Here is a 21,531-nt window from a genome sequence, read left to right on the forward strand (position 1 = left end):
TTATAAAGCTGTGATAATTGGCTATTACCTGGCACAAGTCATGATCTATAAGGTCTGCTTGAAGCTGAAACATTGGGAGCAAGCAAAAAACACAGCCACCTGGAACTCCTTGTTTGTATTGAACACTTCACTTGGAGCGGAAGTTGTCCCTGTCCCTTTGATTCCTGTAAGCACATGGAGGAAAAGTACAAAGAAGGCTACATTCAGATTAGACTGAGCTTCGAAGTCAATTATAATCCAATTGAGCCATGCGGATAGAACAGACAAAATAGCGCGGAAGCATAACACATGGCAAGAGGGAAATTGTTTGCAGCATTTATCTTTACAGATTTCGGGCTACTTCTACCGTTATCAAGTCATTGCAAGCATTGAGATGATAACTGTTTTTGGTAAACATTTTTTTTTTTTCATTATGCAACTTGTATTCACTGAGATAGCTGGTCTCGTGATTAAAAAATTGATCAGCAAGAGAGCTGAAATCGCAAATTCAATCATTAAGGGTCATATAATGTGCTTCAGCAGCAAGGGTTGTGTTAATTCATTATCTTTTCGACCAGGGGATTAGTCTGATGGTCCTCTATGACTAGTTAGATCATGGCTTTTAGCTGTAAAAAGCGAAGTGCATGCTATAGTAATTCTAATTAGCTATACAATATACGGAAGTACTATACTTAAAAAGTAGAATATTTCACCATGAAAAGATTCTAACAGAAAAGCAAATCTAGAATCAAATCTATTTCATTAAGGGAAAATGAAGCTGATCTAAACGTGCAAAATGCCTGGCTTGGGAGCACAAAGACCAAAGAAACAGTTGGGCAAAAGCAGTGATAAGCTTAGTCCAGCTGTAATTGTTATAATATTATACTGTATTAGACAGTGTATACATTAAAACTCCACAACCCACACACTCTTAGCCGGAAAACTAGGAATGAACTAAATTATTTTGCTGCACAGTAAATACACAGAAATATTCAATAGCTGCAAATTGTTTTTAAGTAAAGGGCAGTATTGCATAAAGAATCAACTGAAGAATTTAAAATAAGTAAACGACAAGAATAGACCAAAACAACTCATTTTCTTATTCTTTATGTTATCATAGAAGGTGCTTAAGTTAGAAAAACATCATCAATTTTCAGGATTCTAAAGCTCTAGATATGCTGGAAATTGTAGAACTATTTATGTGACACACCATAGAAAGATTGGGTTGCTACGTGCCTACAGATCTCAGAATACGAAGATGGTTATTAAAGACGGACAGATCTGTAATATACTTTGTATGTATTGCCAATTTTAAGTTCCTACAAGGGAAGAACCCTGTGAAGTTTGCACAGAATCATGATGGCAGATTGTTAAGGCATACTTAGGAGTTAGGACGAAGGTGAATTGTTCACTGCATATAGGATCTGAAAGAACTATTAAATGGTATCCCAAAATATTAGTCATGTTACTGAATCAAATTTCATATTGACAGATAGCACTATTATGTAGAAACACGAAACATAGCACGAGAAAATGACGACATGAGATTGTAAGCTCATCAGCTAAAAGTACAATTTACATAGCATGCCATCCTAATACCCTGTTACAAAGTACTTCCTATTTCCTAAACTGTTCACCCTTAGCTGCAATTAGACATTATGGATGACATTTGATATGGCACGATTGTTAGTACGTATACCAATGACATTGGAGAAGTTCATGCACAGGATCATGGTTTGACCGGTTATACAAATTATAATGGTGTTAGGACATAGCATGTCATCCCGAAACCCTCTGTTACAGCTTACAAAGTACCTCTAACCAGTTCATTATAAGCTGCAACAAGAACATGATGCAAGATAAAGAAAAACATTATGGATGACACTTGAAATTACACGATTATTAGCCTACACTTCCAAAAATCAAAGGGTCATAGCCCTCACAGGTAAACATGAAACACTAACATACACCCTAGAAGAACACGGAAGAATAGTTTTTGTATAATGGTGGAAGAGTACCTGAACAGTGAACAGGAATATGGTTTGACTGGTTGTACGGATGATCGTAAATTCGTAATGTTAGGCAATTCATTGGTAGCAGAAAAGTCTTGTCTATGACTCTATGAGGCCCATCCTCTACCCTTCATAATTAAATTCACAAGAAAAGTGCATACATCAGGATCATCATCATCATATGTCATCGCAAAGCCCACATAGCAGATTAGCAGATTGATCTTCATCACTCTGCTTAATATTACTCTGACCTCCATACATATCTACACTGAAAGGAAGATTTGTATGAATATTGGTTTCAATATTATCAAGAATTATCTTAATGTCTTCACATCATTTAAGAAAAACATACTTCATATGTAACATTACATAAAATAGAAAGGTTTGGTTGATGAAGAACAAGATATTGCGTAGGGTGGAATTAGAACAATAAGAATGGCATGATATTTTCTAGTAATAGGTAAGTAAACAATCAATAATAGCACAGGTAAGTAAACTGAAAAGAAATATTGTGCACTGCTGATCTTCCGACTAACATCATAAAAAAAAAAGATGATAGTAGTTGGACGAAAAGCATTTAAACACTATCTAAACTCAGTAAATAACCAGTATACAGCAATAACAACATTAAACCGAAAACCAAACCACTATGCACAAAGCTTTAGTCCTAGTGTCCTATCCAACACTGAATGATAAGGAGACTGTTTTCCTATGTAAGGTCAGTTTAAGTCTTACAAAAGAGCAGAATATCGGTTTTCTAAACTTCTTAAATCTAACAGTTAATCCGATCAAACTAGCAGTGGTAGTTCATAGACCTACATTTAGATGATTGATTAAACAAGCACGTTAGGAGCAACAACACGAGAGTACAATTGAAGTGCTTGCTCTCATATCTCATGGATGCAATGTGAGATCATGCGAAAACTTTGACTGCATGTTACAGTATAGTTCAACTCCATAAACACACAATCATATGACATATTATTGTAGTAGAAGCACTGATTCAGCATGCAGTGTTCTGATCACTCTTTCGAACTTATCAATTCTATGGTAGATCTTTCCGCATAATTGAACAAGCTACTATTTCAGGAAAATTTTTGAGCATTGCATACTCCAGATTATTGAAATTTCTCAAACCAAAGACAAATCAAACATAGAATCATCTAATATGGAGTAATAGATAACAAACAAAATTTACTAGCAGAAGTTTATAATAGCAACAAATTTAAGCAATTTCGAGTCACTCATCTCCTTGTCATATTCCTAATTTTCGACGCAAAAACTCAGATTATATCAGACATCAAAACCTAAGTATGATGAGCAATTGAATATCACATTGTTGAAGCATTATCAACAGAAATTAATTCATCAAAAATAATAACGGTATATTAGTCCGACAAAATTCGCGCAATTACTCTAACAATCATAAAATTCAAAGTTATAAGGAATTGATCGTCATAGAATCAACGCATCATCAACAAGAATCAGCAGTTTAGGGAAAAATTACAGATAATTAAGCTGAAAAAACTGGATAAATTTAAACTTTAAGTTGATGAAATGCTGCAAATTTTACCTCATTAATCAGTTCTGGAAACCCTAGCTTTTACGAAGGAGAAGAAGAGAGGAGAGAGAAAGAGATTTCGCAACTGTTTCTCGTTTCAAGCGACATTAATTTCTCCAGTGATCGACAAATGAGGGAGGATAGAGCTCTGATAAAGGGGGGAGAATTAGAGTGGCAGTTTTGAATTTGGGAATTTATTTCACTGTGGAAGAGTATTGAGGAAGCTTAAAGCTAGCCCAATTACCGGAGTTTCCGTTGCATGGCCCAAAACCCAAAATCTAGGAGTTCTGCCCACGATGTTTTAAGGGAAAACTAATTACCTTGTTTTGTCTATTTTTATGATGGATTACGATTGAGTTATGAGAAAAACAATGGATATTCCGGTGATGGATGGCTGGCTAAGTGGCTAGGGATGGTTTACGACACATTAAGCGCCTTGTGTTGTCCAGCCGTGTTTAGAGTCTCTTCGTGCTGGAAGGTTGGCTAGGGATTATTTACGACACGTTATGGTGACCATGTGTTGTCCAACCGTGTTTAAGGGTCCTCTCATCCGAAGGCTGGCTAGGATGGTTTACAACACATTATGGTGGACTTGTGTTGTCATCCGTGTTTAAGGGTCCGAACCTTTGGAATCCGATTGACCGTGTATTGTAGGGCTTTGATTTTGATTTTGTGCTTGATGTTGGATTGTGCTATCTATCTTGGAAATGCAAAAACATAGCCCAACTCAAAAGTATAGTCATAGTAAAAGGCCCTTATCGTCAACGCTCCCTAAAAACATCGTCTTCATATCACTGCCACAAATTATAGATCTAACTAGGCAGCCAAAATACAAATGCTCATTATTATTTTTTTTTATTTCTTTTTTTTTTTTTTGCGCAAACTAGGGCAAGCCCCAAAGAGAGGAAAAACCTAGTACAAATGCTCATTTTTAAGTATGCATAGTTTTTTTTTTCGTGGTCTGTGGGGTTGGGTGTGGCCCAAATTATCTAGGCCCATTTTTTGGTGGAGTATAATTATGCATATTCTAGAAGCGTTTTGGAATTTTCCGAACATTTCTTTCAAGCTCAATCGATTTACAACTATATAGGTCATTCTTCACCAAAAAAAAATAAAAATAAATATAGGTCATGGGCATTCAATCATCATACATACACACATAAGAAGCCATACCGTACTCTAGTCTTTCTACATACTACATCTCCTTGTACTATTTACCTTCTTTACGAATCCACTATTCCTACTTTGTAATATTCCCTTTCAAGGATTTTTGTACTCTCCTATTTTCATATAGTGGATTATTTCGGCGCTCCTCGTTCGTGGGTTATTTTATGATTTTTCGCACGCTAAATACTGTGTGTCATCGTTTTACTACTTATCTTGCCTTTCAACTCTCTACATTTATCAATCTCTACATTTTTCTTCAACTTTCTCCATTTATCAATCTCCACGTTTTTAGTTTGCTTCCGCTATGCACTCACCAACCCCAACTGGGTATAGCTATTTTATTATTTTGGGATTTAATAAATTGCAGGACGCCATAAACATTTTGATTAATATGTGAAAGTTGGTTTGTACCCTCAAAAATATTATTTGAAAAACATTAAAAAAAAAAAAACAAAACAAAAAAAAAAGGTAAAATTTAGTAAATAAAAAAAAATATCTTAGATAATAAATACTCCGTATCTGATTTTAAGAGTATTATAAGAGTATATAGTAGAATACACCTAATATTGAGTATTCGTATTAAAGATGAGCAATTCGACCATTTCTATGCAACTGTGGATATCATGGATCTTTAACATAGACAATAAAGAGGTTATGATGCACTCCCAAAATGCAAAATTGTAAATAATGGGATACTCGATCGCAGTTAGGAGGTTGCCCTTTTTTCCATTTATGTGTAGCATGATAATAGGGGCTTATTGCATACACAATTTGTTTTTTCACGAAATTGCTCCTATTTAATTTGTTGAATTCCATTGCTTTACGTACTTGAATTTTCTCATTTGGCTTTTTTTAGATTTTTGTTAAGTTATGTAACACTTTTCTAATATTTCAACAGTGAATCAAATTAATAAATCAAGGATGATAAATACAAAAAAGTTTATAATGATGAATTTATAATTTATTTGTACTTGTACGTACGCATTTTGTACAATTTTGTAACAAAAAAGTTTATAAAAACAAAAATAAACATTCATAATTCGCTATTCTAATGAGTAATATTGTATAGCATATTTGAACATGTATTCACCCATTCTTTTTCTTTTTTTATTTTATTTTATTAATCATTTATTTTTATAAGAAAAGTACTCTATTTTTTTTTTTTTTTTTTTTTTTACAAAGAACTAGATGCTATTATTTTCTACACGAATATAAAAAAAAAAAAAAAAAAAAAAAAAAAAAAAAAAAAAAAAAAAAAAAAAAAAAAAAAAAAAAAAAAAAAAAAAAAAAAAAAAAAAAAAAAAAAAAAAAAAAAAAACTTATTATTTTTTTTTTTTTTTTTTACTAAAGAACTTAGATCTTTATTTTATTATTTTCCTACACAGAAAAACAATACTATAAGTTGAGGTCCCATAACCCCTTTCATTCACTAAAAGACATTAAAATAAATTAATTGATACCCACATTGTTAAACTTCCACCTAGAATTATGCGCCTTAATATTTTTAACTAAATTAAGACAAATGTATAAAATAAAATAGTTTTTTTTTTTTTTTTTGGCTCTATTTTTACTTTAAAAATCATGTTCATCAGACAACCCGAAAGATTAATTACTCCGTAGTAGATTAGTTTATAACAACAAACCAAATATTATTACACAAATTAAAAGATTATAACTGTGGCCAGATCAGGGAATACTAAATTACTTCCACCACTTATAAGATCTTAATTTTCCGAAAGTGCTAAATTTTGGATCTTAGTGTGTTAAAGAACAACTATAAAGTACAACTAGAGGTACTAATAATGGAATGCTTGCCACTTGGTAGTCATTCATGATTCTCAAACACAAGATCTATCTACTCATTTAAATAGTGTTTGGGCATACAGATTATTGGTTTTAATTAATCCCATTTTTTATAACTTGATTTATCAAGTGTTTGATTAGTTAATCTTGTCTTTTTACTCTTGTTTTAATATGAAAACTATTATTTTTGTATATTTAGAATTTTAAATACATGTATGATTCATGAAAGCTGCCTAATGTTAAATTTTTCTCCCAATATGTTTAGGAGTATTGTTCAATAGATAGAGAAGATCGAGACTCATAACACATCTATTATAATCATTTTGATTCAAGAGATGAGTTGTTAATTTGCGGTTATAATTGGAATTATTATTTACTAAAATAATATTCCTATTTTTTTTAAAAAAAAAATTCTACATATACAAGTAGCATTTTAATAAATGAAACTTATGATAGATGTGCCAAAAGATAAGATAGATGTACTTTAACAATATACAAGAGTTATTAAAAGGTGTAAAATGATACTCCTATTTATAACCATGAGTCTATAAGAAGAAGAATCTTGTATTCATCAAAACTCATATCTTTATAAATTGATGTATTTAAGAATTTTGTGATGTTTAAATGTCAATAGTAAAATTTGATTTGGCTTTTAAATTAAAAATTACTCTGTACTAACTACTAAACATACAAACCTTTACCAATAAACCAAACCTACTTAATTACTACACGATAATAAGAAAGTATGTGTCATATCTACGTACGAAAGCCGACCTAATTAGATTCTAATGTACCATTATACCAATTGTTTAAAATTAAAAAAGCATGAAATTGATGGAAAAGTGTAGAATTTTTTTTTATTATAAACTTTCAAAGTATAAATTCTAGTGCGTATCATGTTGGGCGTCGACAAACAAGAATTATGGTTGAAGCACAAAATTGACACGCAATATAGTGTACCTGCAAAAACTGCCCAATCCCCTCGCAATAACTTTCCCTTTATACTTATAAAGCCGATAGCCGTTAGTTACGTGAGCCATCCATTCAATTCACCTAGCTACTTTCCTTTTGTCTCCCCTATAAGGCGCCACCACCTTCTTTGTTGGCATTGTCGCCGTAATTGTAACAGTTCCCCCCATATATTCTTTCATTAATTAATCTTATGCTAATCACATTGATAAATTAATCTTATGCTAATCACATTGATAAAAGTCTAAATTCTCCTCCTACTTTTAAGTTCTTTAATTAACTTCTACCAATTGTTTTGATTGGGATGTGAATTGAAAGTTGTTGGTATATTTTATTTTGTCGACTCTATCTTTTGTGTCCCGGGTGGAGTAAAGACATAAATATTATATGATGTCTTACATTTAGAATTATTTTTTTTTCTTTTTCTTTTTTAATTAAAATTTTTTTGTGAGGCATGTTTGAACTAGGGTTAACTTTTTTAAAACAACAATGCTAAAACAGTGAATCTTAATAGTATGTTGAATGTGCATGCCATTTTGTACTACTTTAGATTACTTTTGGGCTAAGTAGTCCTAAATTAATTTTCTTAATATTACAAAGCTTACATCGCTAGTTGTTTAATTAATTTTAGAGTAAAAAAAATAAAAATAAAAAATTAAATTCATTAATTCATAGCCATCCATGTTTAAAAACTGTGTTAGTCAAATGACTATTGTAGAATTTTCATGACAGTTGCACTCTCAGCCGCACCCTATGAAAAATATTATTGATTTAAGGATATGGATAATTTTGATAAAAGAGATAGATCAGAATACCTATGTTGATGTCATTTTAGTTTGTTTTATAATAATAAAGTATTAAATCCATCTACTACTAGATTGCTTGATGATGATGTTGCCACTTGGTTGCTTTGGCTAAAGGTTCTCGAACGAGATCATTCTGTCATCTTCCAATGTTGAAAAACGCATGTAACTAAAAACTATCTTTTATTTTATAGAATATGTAAACAACTAAACACTACTTTTGCTAACATTAAACTAAAGATATTAACCTATGAGTGTTTGGTAATAATTCATGCATGGCCATCTAGAAGAACAATTGCATCTTAATATACAGTAAATTGAAAGCCTAGTCATATAGGAAAATGATGGTTTATTATCAAATAATATTATTAGCGAATAGCAAAGGCGAGGATGAATAATTTAGAAGTACTTGTATATATAGATAGAGTTAAATTGTTTTTTTTCATTTTTTTTTTTAATTTTTATTTTTTTTTAAGGTATGGTTAAATTAATTAGTGGGAGAAATTGTCGAAAAGGATATAGTCATATAGGAAAAAAGAAATAACAAAGAAGTAAAGCAAGTGTGACTTTTATCATTAATTTTTTTTTTTTTTTTTAAAATAAATAAGAGGCAAGTGTGGTTAGCGGGAGAAATACCAAGCAATTGAAAAAATGTTGTAATTAATCAAAAAATGAAGATAAACTAATCATATTGAATTATTGAACAATTATTACTCCATACTTGTATCTATTTGATTGGAAATTTAAGGAGCAATCACTTCTAGATTTCTTAGTTTGTGTTTTAAATTCTTCTCGAAGCATTCATAATAAAGAAATGGAAAATTAACAAACTACTCATGTGATGACTACGATCTTAAATGTCATCTTACTTTTATTTTAGAATAAACAATAAAGCCTCAAACAATTTAATTAATTGGTCTACGAATAACGAAAACTACTCCCTAATTCTATTCAAAAAAAAAAAAAAAAAAAAAAAAACTACTCCCTAATTCTAAGCACATAGTGGTGTGGATAAGATAAATAAATACGGAGTAACAGAGGTATTTAGCATTTGAGCTAACCAAGACACCAAAGTTACCAAGTAGCATGCACAATTTCATGTTACAAAATTATTTATTTGTTTTTAATCATAGATTATTTTATTTATATATATATATTGTTCATAACAAAATTTTCTTTTCCTATATACTACTATATGATATGAGGAAGTGAAAGACTATTAAAAGACTTAATTTAAAGTGCAAATTAAAGTTCGGCGCATGATAAATGGCGATGAACGTTTTAGACTAAGCTACAATTTCTGATCTTGTGACTGTCTCTAGTCACTAATGTGTCAACAATCGAAAAGGATTCTCCCCGGCCATGAGAAGCTGAAGAGAGCATAGCTGCTCGAGGCCTTGAGAGGCACAAGAGCGACAAATATTGATTAATTATATGTCATTAATAATAAGGGAGTGTCTATTAAATTTTATGAAATAAAAATTGATTTTAATAATTCTGACTTTGATTGATAATCTTTATATAATCCTAATTTTCTTTAACTTTCGATTAACTGTTAGAAAATAACCTACCCCTAGTTGGAAATTGGAATGATTCTAAAATAATTGAAATTGATGTATTTTAAGAACATCGGCTAAAGTTGAGATTATTAAAACCAAATTTTTCTATTTTTTTTTATTAAAAAGTTATAGATTGTTCTTCAAAGAGTGAGAAGTTGCATGATTGTAAATGTGTCTCTTAAGGAAAGTTAGCTAGATAAGCATGGTTAGTGACTAAAGTAAACAAAACCATGCATGTATGCATGCTTATAACATTCAAATAAAACTACACGTTGGAAAAGGAACGGTCGTCGTCAAAAATAATGCAACAAAAGTAATATAAGTATTTTTCTTTTATTGTCGGTGAAAAGCCTGATTCATCGTTCTCATCCTTGACAATGAGTTAATTAGTGAGTGTCTAGATGCAGAAAGACATTGAGTATTAATCTTGTTACGAGGTTATGCATGCATGGTTGGCAATTTTTATTTATTTATTAATTTTTTTTTAAAAAAATGTAATACACAGTAGTTGTCAACTGTTGTTACGAATAACACTTCACTAGTTAGCTGCTCTTAAAAATTGATTATATTGAGAGATATATAAGGATATATTCTGTTTGTCTGATATAAGGTGTTATGCATTGGTTTTTAAATTCTTCTAATTTAAGTTGGAGTGATGCATTCTTCTTATTTATTAATTGAAATTTGATCTTAGTTAGTTAGTTGTAGTATAGGTTAAGGGCTTAAGGCTAATACTAGCATATAAGAAAACTATCTATAGTCTAGTTAGATTTGTATTATGTAAATTCTCTAATATTATAGTTCAATATGCACAGTTTGTCAATATATAAGTAACCACATATAAGAAAAACTAATGCGAAGTATCATTGAGTCTAGTCCAGTTTTATTATAATATTTATAATATATGTTATTTTTGATGAACTAGCTAAGTTGGTTTAAGCCTTGAGGGGTGGGGTGATACTTAAAACATGTGATCTATTTATTTGTCTTCACGGCTCTCTCTACGACACACACACACACACAAAAAGAAAAAAAAAAGTCATAATTTGTTGATAGAAAGTTCAAATTCCTAGCAAACATTTGGTCGTACAAGGTACATAGTTTTATTTTAAGAGTGTAATATCTTTAAAATTGATTTTACTATAAATTAGGTATGCATAGAATGGACATCTCAATGTCTTAGGTAATAAGACGGCCTAATTAATGAGTCTAAAACTTCGAACATCTACAGTAAAATAGAAATTGTGACCATATTTTGTCGTCTCATATGCCAAGCAGCATGAATAAAACAGTTAACCATGACTTAAACAGTGAAACTTGAGGAAATTAAGATAGATAAGACTAAGAAGAGTCGAATAATAGAAACAAGTGGAAATAAATCGGTGCAAGCCGACAAATTGAACTAATAAATGTATTAGTTTGGCGTGTATAAATAGCGTCAGCCTTGCAAAGCGCTCATAATGCGAAGGAATTTTGGTAAATTTGCCCCCCTAAAAATGCCCCCTAAAGTTTGACATGTTTTGATTGAAATACTTTTATTCGGCTTTTGGCGGCCTTCCAAAAGGCCGTAGAAGTTGGGCACGCAACGGAGTTTTAGCCTTTGGGAGCAACACTACATACACCTCATTGTCACAAATTCAATAGCCCATAGCTTTGACTTTTTAGGCTACTTAATAATCGATAATTCTATATTGTGATTTTATTTGATCTGATTTGAAATAAGCAGCACTGATATACTCTGTAATGAATAAAAGTACGATTTTGAATACTTGAAAAATAAAGTAAAGTTTGATTTGAAGTACTATATTTTTAGGGAAATTTTAATTTAAATATGTTATCCCCTGCATCCTTAAGAAATGTTTATATTCGGACTTTTCATGATTTTCAAAACTTATCATTTAACCTTTCTATTGTTATTTAATTAGCATAATTAATAATACGTATGGTAGTCATATTCCAATTTACTTTCACTTCTTACCTTTACTAAAATTTCAAAGTTCGATCTACTAGTTCATGATCATTAGCAAGTAACATCCACTGAAGGTGGTGGGGGCCTGGGGGTGGAGGGAGGCCAAAAGGGTAAGAGAATTTTCATCCCTATATTACACAAAGTGAAGATTATTTTAACAATCTATAATTGTAAGATATAATCCGTAACACTGGATTAAATCTATTATAAATATGTAATGAACATTTTATTAAAACATACTTGTATACTACTAATAAAAACTAGTAAAATCAACCAATGGGGGGTACAATGCAATAAACATAAAATATATACGGAGTAGTGGAGTACTGTATAATGATAAGAAAGAGGTTTGATGAAGCCTACTTGGGCAAGTTGTTAACGAGGAAAGGGCCTCTCATTTTCCTGCCCCAAAGGCCATGTTACCCATTTGAAAATCGATTTGTACAAGTTAATTATGCATTTATGAATCAATGATAAAATTGATAATTTATGTATTAACTATAAAGGCCAGACTAGCTAAATAAATAAGTACCTATAGAAAATAAAAAAAACCAATATGCGTTGCAAGATAGAGTATATTCTTATAGGATGCTTTTGTCCATGAAATATTGAATGGCCTTTGCTATAACCAAAGGTTTAGGCCTAATCTTTAGTGACCTAAAAATCATGGATTGGGTTAGAAACTAGCCATATATACATATATAACAAAGGATTCAATGCTTTCTAGTTATATACAGATTCATATATCTCCTTACATATCTCAATTTTTGTCCAAATGGTTTATCATTTCAAAAATTTCAATAGTGATTTACATTGAGCTGAGGTCCTTTTTTTTTTTCGTCAATCTGTTCTTTGTTCGATGTGCACAAATTATTTTTCCATCAGTTTTTTTTTTTATAATTTTATTTTCTCCGTCCAATAATGATTCTTATACTTTTCAAGAATAAGCATAAATAGTTGTGTTGAATACGGAGTACTTGAAGAGTATAGAATACAGAATACAACGTATGTATAGTACCCCTAAAAAATCATAGTAATGCATGCAATAATATATCTTTATTCGTAAGCTATAGTAACACTGTTGATATAACGACTTTGTTGAAATTAATATTACATCCCCCGCTTAACATGGAGAAGTACGTATGGTACGTACCTTCTCTAATGTAATTGAATTTTTACTCCATCAAGTACTCTGAAATTAATGTTGTGGTCCATTAATTTGATTTATGCACATAAAGTTTTACTTAAGTACATTATTTGTCCCCTAAAAAAAAGTACATTACATTATATGTAGTATGTACATAGGATTCTTGACAACCAATGCTATGATATTTTATACTATGCTCATGATGATCTAAAGACGGAGTACATATAAGTTTAGGTAATCGACTTAAGATTATTGCAAAAGAGAAAATTATGATATATATTTGATGTGATTTGCATAACGTATTATGTTAAGAAATTCAGTCAACGTAAATATTTCAATTTAATTTTATAGAACTTTTTTTTTTATATAAATATTTCGTATCTTTTTCACGTGGGTAGTTTATTCATTGAAAACAAAGCAATCTATATTTACAAATTGCACTCTGCACGGTTTCACAAGGCCACATACTATTTCCCTACTCTATGTCACCCCTTTAATAATTAATTGTTTTGTAGCAAAATATTTTAATTAGCTTGTGTGCTATTTTGATTCTAATCATCTCATAATGCACAAAGCCATTTTGCAGCCGAAGAGTCACGCTAATTTCACTTAAAAACGGCCTCAATGTCTCCTATAGAAGGTACTATCTCATTCACTTTCCCTATCTTTAATTTGATTTATCTTGCTTGCTAGCCTGTACTAATAATTATGTGCTAATAATTTAATACAGAAATATGTGTATGGTATACCATACAATTTTCGTAAGCCTTTCGATCATATATTTGATCAAGTGTCATTTTTCTAGTGCATGCATGTGTATTTATGTAATTTTACAAATTATTTGTGACATTAAGCAAATATAATGTTCTATTTATATATACTAATAACACCATTTTAGTACTTTATACAATTGTAGTTTACTTTTTTTTTTTTTTTTTGGTGAAGAACAATTGTAGTTTACTTAATTAACTATCCCATTACATTTTTTGAGTAATGAAAAACACTCATTTCAATTTATATTGGTGCAATAATGTGGTTGAAAAAACAAGTTTTATATTGGTGCAATAAGTTTTTTTTTTCATTATTATTATTTTTTTATATATTTTTTTATTATTTTTTTATTTTTGGGTACAATGTACTTTGTACTACGTTAGGTATAATTAGATTTTCAACACTATATAGCCTTATTAGAGAGTACTTTTGGAATGATCGAAAAACTAGATAAGAGATTACTTTTGGTTGGAATGATTAATTGAAAACACCTAAATATATACAAAGTACATTGGAACGATTAATTGAAAACACCTAAATATATACAAATTTTTCTATGTTTTTTTTTTCACGCTTAGCTTACATATTGGTAAGCTAGCTAGGATAATGAATACATGTGAAAAATAAAATAATATACAAAGTATATAATTAACAAATTTAGTTGATAAAGTTTGTACGAAGTTGTACTTCATTGAGATATAAATTCAAAGTTGACCAATTACATCTATTGTACCTTTTTTTAAAAAAAATAATAATAAATAAAAAAAATTGTAATTCATTAATAATTAATCATAGGAGATTTTTATATTATCTACCATTTTATGCTAGCTAGCAACCTCGTATGATTAATATTTCAAATTCTGGCGAGACATGAAGATAATATTATAAATGAATAAATGATGTACGTAACATGTAACGTTAGAAATTAAGCCATTAGTAAACTATATGTCCCTCTTGTAAAGTTATATAGAAATTAATAAGTTTTATAGTCAACCAGTTGACATCTCTTTTTATAGACTTCATTCCACTATATATATTCTTATTAGATCCCTTATTTTAAGTTCTTCCAAATAAATTAAAATTTAAAAAATCCCTTATTTTAGGGCATCCGTTTTATTGAGATCAAAATTATCGGATATAATTTTTTAACAAAAAAAATACAGTACGTAGTATAGTACTACATTAGTACGAAGTATATTTTAGTTTGAATCTAGCATCATAGTATTAATAAATTTTAGATGGAGGCAAAAATGCATTTGTACTTTATACAAGTATTTTTAAATAATGAACTATTGCTTATAATCGAGGACAGTTAGGTAGTATGCTTCGTAATGCACTTCAATTTAAGGACACTACTTAATACTTCATGAAATATTATTCGCGCTATTACCAAATGTTAGAAAATAAAACCAAATATGATTTGCATGACTATCTAATTGTTTTACATTGATGAAATAGGTCAGAAAAGAATAATTAACATACAAGAGTGAACCTACCTACAAGAGTAGTCGCCAGGACTAATTTTATTATCAATTGGTTGTAGGATAAAGTACTAGTGAAATTATTAGGATATGGAATATACACCGATTTTAATTAGATTTGAAGTACTAATTTACTGAGTACAATACTATATTCTCCGCGAGTACTATACTATATACAATAATTCTATACTAACTTACGTACTGCACCGATTTTTATCAAAATTGAAGTACTAATGTACTATACTATATTTTTGGCCACTCCATAAAATTACAAACTGATGACTCATAGAGATGATCAAGGGCTATGGCCTCATGCTGTCATGCATGCCGACCTTTTCATAATTAAACTTATAATTTGTACTATTGATTGAGAGTCAAAATTATATGTCTATATTACTAAATTTATGTTTGTTTATTAGATTTGCATATCTTTGATCAACTGATTTTCTGGCTGCATAAAAAAAATATTAATAGTTGTTTAATTTGACTGACTTTAATTAAAACCCTGAAGCATAAGCTGCATTTATTGTAATTTATAAGTATATATTTTTTTTTTGTAATGCATATTTATAAGTGTAATTTAAGTATTAAGGTTCATTGGTCTGTAAGTAAGTAATATGGGTCAGTGCCCCTAAGTCCTTAATTTATAGATACATTGTACTTTGTACTACAACTACTTTTAATTTGGTTTTTTGAAATACCATAGAGTCGCATCATCTATATATTACTTTTATCAACACTTTGTCATGCAAGTTAATTAGTTGTCACTTTTTGTATACATATACTCTTCAATAATTTGAGCATATTGCTCATTAGATGCATACATATAACTTATTTTACAGAATATATAATTTCTTGTGTATGCCAAAGAATAGTAATGGTTACGGTCTTTGAAGAGTGCTTCGTACTCCCTTTGTCCTATTTTCGCAATTAATGACTAGTCATTAGCTATGTGTTGTTTGTTTAATTTGTATGAGTTGATAACCAATAGTTGCCTAGTTGGCTAATTAACCGGTTTGACTACTTGTTTGAAAGAGGGTGTTTATTACGGAATAAACAACTTTTGGGCAAGAAGTAGAGGTTTAGATTTTAGTAAACCTTTTAGCTGATGAAAGTCAATATTTTTAATGTTGCTGGATTATTTGAATTGTTTATTTCTAAAATAACAACTTTTTAAGTATTATAAGTATTTCTAAATTGAAATTAAAGTTGTTAATGGTCAAAGTTGTGCGCTAAAAAGTATTCCTTATTAAAAATAAAAATAAATAAATAAAAAAAAAAACAGAAGAATGAAGTTCAATCTTGTATGGGATGTTATCGACTACCATTATGGACTGGATAAATGGGCTTGAGCTACGAATCTAGACCCGACCTATTATTGTCGACATATGTCTGTGTCGGCCTATTCACCAGGTTCACTTGGAGAGTTACTTTCGACCATGTGGACACCGGCCTCTTGCTTTTTTGGTATTCATCAATAAATACTCCCATAACTCGATTTTAAGGTACGTTTTTAATTACTCTCAAACACTTAAGTTACCCTTTATGCCCTTATCAGACTTTATTGACTATACCATCGAGAGCTGTTTTTCTCGGACAAAACCTTCAAAGTAGCGAATCTAAATTGATTTTGCAGGTATCAAACTAAGCAATTAGAGAGACCATTACCGGCCGCAGATATAAGTTCCCTATTCATACCGAAACATCTTTTAGTAAGCATAATTCGTTATTATATTCTACTTGTATAACTTCAAATTGGGATCCACACCTTCTTTATAACTACAACAATATATAGCATATATAGTAGTTCGTACTATTTGATATGCCCCTTTGATTGACAAAGGAATCTTCTAACTATTCTATTCTAGGAGCCAATCATATGAACTAAATCTAGGAATCTTCAACCAAGATGATTAAAGAGTTAATTGAAGTGGCTCTACATTGTGATTTGAGACCAAAAATAAATAAATTATGGAGTATACTCTAATACTCTAATTGTTTAAAATAAACTGACGCAACTCATAAAAGTTAATCACCTAGGAATCTTTAAAATCATCGCAAAGATTAAGAAAGATTAGTTTTAATTAAGCTAAGCATCTCTTGATTATTAGATTATGGGTGATTCTAGCCGTGTGATTGGAGTAATAATTACTTACGATCCGCAACATTCCCATATTTTTTTGGCTTTCTCATGCTTCCAAGGATACAGTATACGGTGGTAAACACATCTTTTAAGCTCAATATAAGGTTACATTGTCATTATTTTATTTATTAACGGGAATATAGGGTTGCATTATACTACCACATACACTATTTATTTATTTATTATATTGAAAGATTTTATAGGATTTGTTTTCAGGCTAATTACTTCACTAGAATGTCCACTGTTAGGATATCTTGAAAATTTAATGCATGTGATTTTTTATTTTATTTTTTTTTTTATTTTTTTTTTTTACATATAGCTATTACTAGTAGATTTTATATCGATTTTAATTTAGTGTTTTACATCTATTTAAAATTTCATCAATTGCCTATGTATAACTATTATATGACCGCTTCTGCCTTTAACTAAGGGCTAATCACTAGATAATTTTGTTATTGATAGAGAATATACACTTAATGTTCTATGTAAATTCTATTCTTAGTCAGTCATAGATACAACTCATACAAACAATATGGTATTTAATTATGCATCTATGGTCAATATATGAAATTAAACTAAATTTTATAATCTATTTCCCACTAATTAAGGCTAATGAATTATGTATGCCAATATAGTACTATGTACTTCTTGTGAGGTTGACCATGCATTTAGGTATATTAATGTATTATTGAGAGGATCTCCTTCGATATCTTAATCAGTGCAGCTAACGTATGTACTACGTATAAGATTACTTGGTAACAGTACATTTTGATTTCTAGTGTACGTGAAATTCTCATGCTGAAACGTTTTTTCTTGCATGACTCTATTACAAACAAAACCATGCTCAAATCAGATAGCAAATACACACAAGAAAACAAGCTAAAATTTTCTTTGTCAGTACTATATATGTGTACTATATATGGACCAACAAAAAATGCATACAATTTTGAGTCACTTTTAAATAGTTGTCACACATTTCATTTCACAAATCAATTCAAGTTTAAACACGTATTATGTATAAACATTATACACATTTAAGACATATATAGTACGTGCCAACTGCACGCCTGTACTACATCCATTTAAATTTGATAGTTGCATTAATATGTTAAAAAATATACTTTAGAATAATGTGACAAATAATTTCAAATTGATAAAACCTAAACCATGAAAAATAAACGATGACATTAGCACGTGGCTTTTCCTATCGTTGATTGTAACTTTATCTAATAATCCTCTCTACCTCATGTTTTAATCTACCCTTTCATATTGACTAATTTAACACTATTAACTCTCAATTCACTCCGGCCATGAAAGCTCTCCCTCAACATTTTCTCCACTTCAAGACTTGATGGTACTAAATTCTCACTCTTGTCATGCAATCCTCCATCTAATTAAATAGATATAAGCTGTCAAAATAACCGTTGCAAAAACATACTTGGTAGTGTATATATAGAGTACAATTTTCTACTCGAATTTAATACACAATATAAATTTGATTAATTAATTAAACTCCTCATCAATCTACAGTAGGTAGCTTAGATAGATAATCATAATACTAGAATTGTTATCTCATACACCGTAACTTTATTACCTCTCTCATATTTATTAAAAAATTACGTGATGTTTTATTTACACAAAAACAGATATGGTTATTTTAAGAAAATAATAATAATTGTAAAATATAAGCAGTATTTCATTATGCATTCGTGCGGTAGACAATGGTCGTCAGGGCATTCAACAATTGTACCGCACGTCGTCAAATCTTACAAATTGGTAAAGTTAAAAAATGTAGTGTATGAAACAGGACATTTTTCACACTGCTTTATAAGATTCCTACCGGTCAAACTAATTAACTAACTAACTCCCCAGTCCCCATATATATTTTCTGGACGGCTGCTTTTCGGCAATGGGGTAATGGTAGTAGGTTCATGATATGCTTCACGCACGCATGTCTTAGCTAAGCATGCCTTACTAAATGTAACTATACTAGTAGATTTCGATTGTATGTTATAAACACAATATGGATTCATCACTCATTGACCTCGTGCCTTATTTAAATAATACTACGTAGTTATCTACTTATCTTAAATTATGTGTCACACTCTTATCGGATAATATATGATGATATGGAGTAGGTCAGGTTATGACCGATTTATCTGTTTAAGAGAATTATGGAGCAATTTTGTTTCGATTATTTATCGTATTAGAATTTATATGTTATTGAGAGTGGTTATTATGGGGGCGCCCCAGTTGCTCTTCTTGAGAAACAAGAAGTGTTTCTCTAGTGGCAATTGTGTAATAAAAACGCTTTGGGAATTGTAAACAAATAGTATATTAATCTGAACATTTGCTGGTTGTGGGTTCCACTGATCTGGTGAGGTGGACCAGTGTAGGCAACATTAGACAGTGAAGTTAACAGCGTTTGTTCAACAGTTTGTCAAAATTATTGTTATTCATCATTCATATTCAAGGTTATTTCTCAATGTCATCGGAGCGAACCAACAAATCTGATTGGAGGATCAGTCAGAGAAGTCCAACGAAATTGTTGTGTTGGTCGTGTCGTCGGATTATTCCAGATCTGAAGTTCGTCTTTCCCCTCCACCCACAATACCATCACCTTCCTCTTTCGTCTTTCACCTCCACTGACAAGGGCGACAACAAACACCAACACCGTACCGACGACAACCACCATCATCGCCGCCAAAATCAAATTAAAGCCCCTATAAGAAAGGGTAAAATTTATGGCATGGTCAACCCTAAGGGTAAGGGTGACCGTCCTCCATTGAAGCTTCGCCGCCAAAGCTCGAATTTCTCCATTGAATGGCGGATTTGCCGCCGGAATTTAACGAAAATCCCTAAAGAAAATATTGAAAGTAAGGGTATGTTTAACCCCTTATGGATAGGTGTTAGACACTTGTGAGCTTTTTCCCTCCTCCGTTGAAGCTCCTACATACGAAGTCTGCATCACCGCCGCAAACGGCACCGCTTTGGGCTGTCCACCTTTGCGAACAGAGATGGACCTCTGATAAGGAGTAGGTAACTCTCAAGGGGATAACTATAAAGGGGGTAAAAATTACAAATTAAAACACTTAACATTCCGTCAAAACTAAAACTTAACGGCTTTTGTCAATGAAAATATGCAGTCATACGAAAATGTCAGTTATACCCTCATATCCCAACAAAAATAGACCAAATTACCCCCATGAGAAATGCTCCTTATTTCTCAAGAAGAGAAACTGGGAATTACCCGATTATTATGAGTTGTGATGACTCGTTAATTATTTTAGGTTGACTTCAAAAAAGTTGCTTGTGGAAAAAGCTTGAATTCACGGGATCCATTAATTATTTTTTGTTTGATCTTTAATGAAAATAATGAGCATGGGTGATAATAAGGCAAATCTAGTTGCGAGACTCTCAAAATCGATTTGGTGATAATCTAAAGAGAATCAAAACTCAAATTTGAGTCAAACTTAATTAATAATAAGACAAGAAAAGGTGACTTGAAGTCAACATTATCAACCATAAACATAAACCCATAATTGAATGCAAAATTGGCAAATTCTACAAATTACATACCAACAAGTAAAATCCAAATGGAATGTATGTGGGGATCGATCAAAAAGTCTAAATGTATTTGAATTATTATGTATAAAATTTACTCGTATTAAATATTAATTCTACATTATTAAGTAAATTGGAACAAATACAAAAAAAATTAAATTATGTTCTCATGGTCTCACCCTAAAACACAAATGTATTTATTGTTGATTTTTAAAAAAATGATGAAATAACCGAAGTATTACAGAATTTCAAATTACATATAACACTCCTAAATAAAATAAAACAAACCATACCAACAAATCTTCTCCGATCAATGGTTAGCATCAATTTCGTACCTCTAGTAATAATAGCGGTATGAATGACAAAAACAAAATCGATGAGTACCGTAAAGATTGTCATCAACTCAACATTGACGTAGAAATGCAAAAACATACAATGACACTTTTATATGAAGCAGTCAAAATCAAAAGGCCTGGATTACATTCCAAATGTAGAGCCCTCTTATAATATTTTCATCCAATAAGTAAGTGAAACATACACCTATGAAATGAATTGGAATTTTGGAAACATCTCACCAAAAATCAAGTTTCTGCTGCGAAGTTT

The sequence above is a fragment of the Chenopodium quinoa genome, unplaced genomic scaffold (genome assembly GCF_001683475.1).
Source record: "Chenopodium quinoa cultivar QQ74 unplaced genomic scaffold, ASM168347v1, whole genome shotgun sequence".
In the NCBI taxonomy this organism is placed as follows: domain Eukaryota; kingdom Viridiplantae; phylum Streptophyta; class Magnoliopsida; order Caryophyllales; family Amaranthaceae; genus Chenopodium; species Chenopodium quinoa.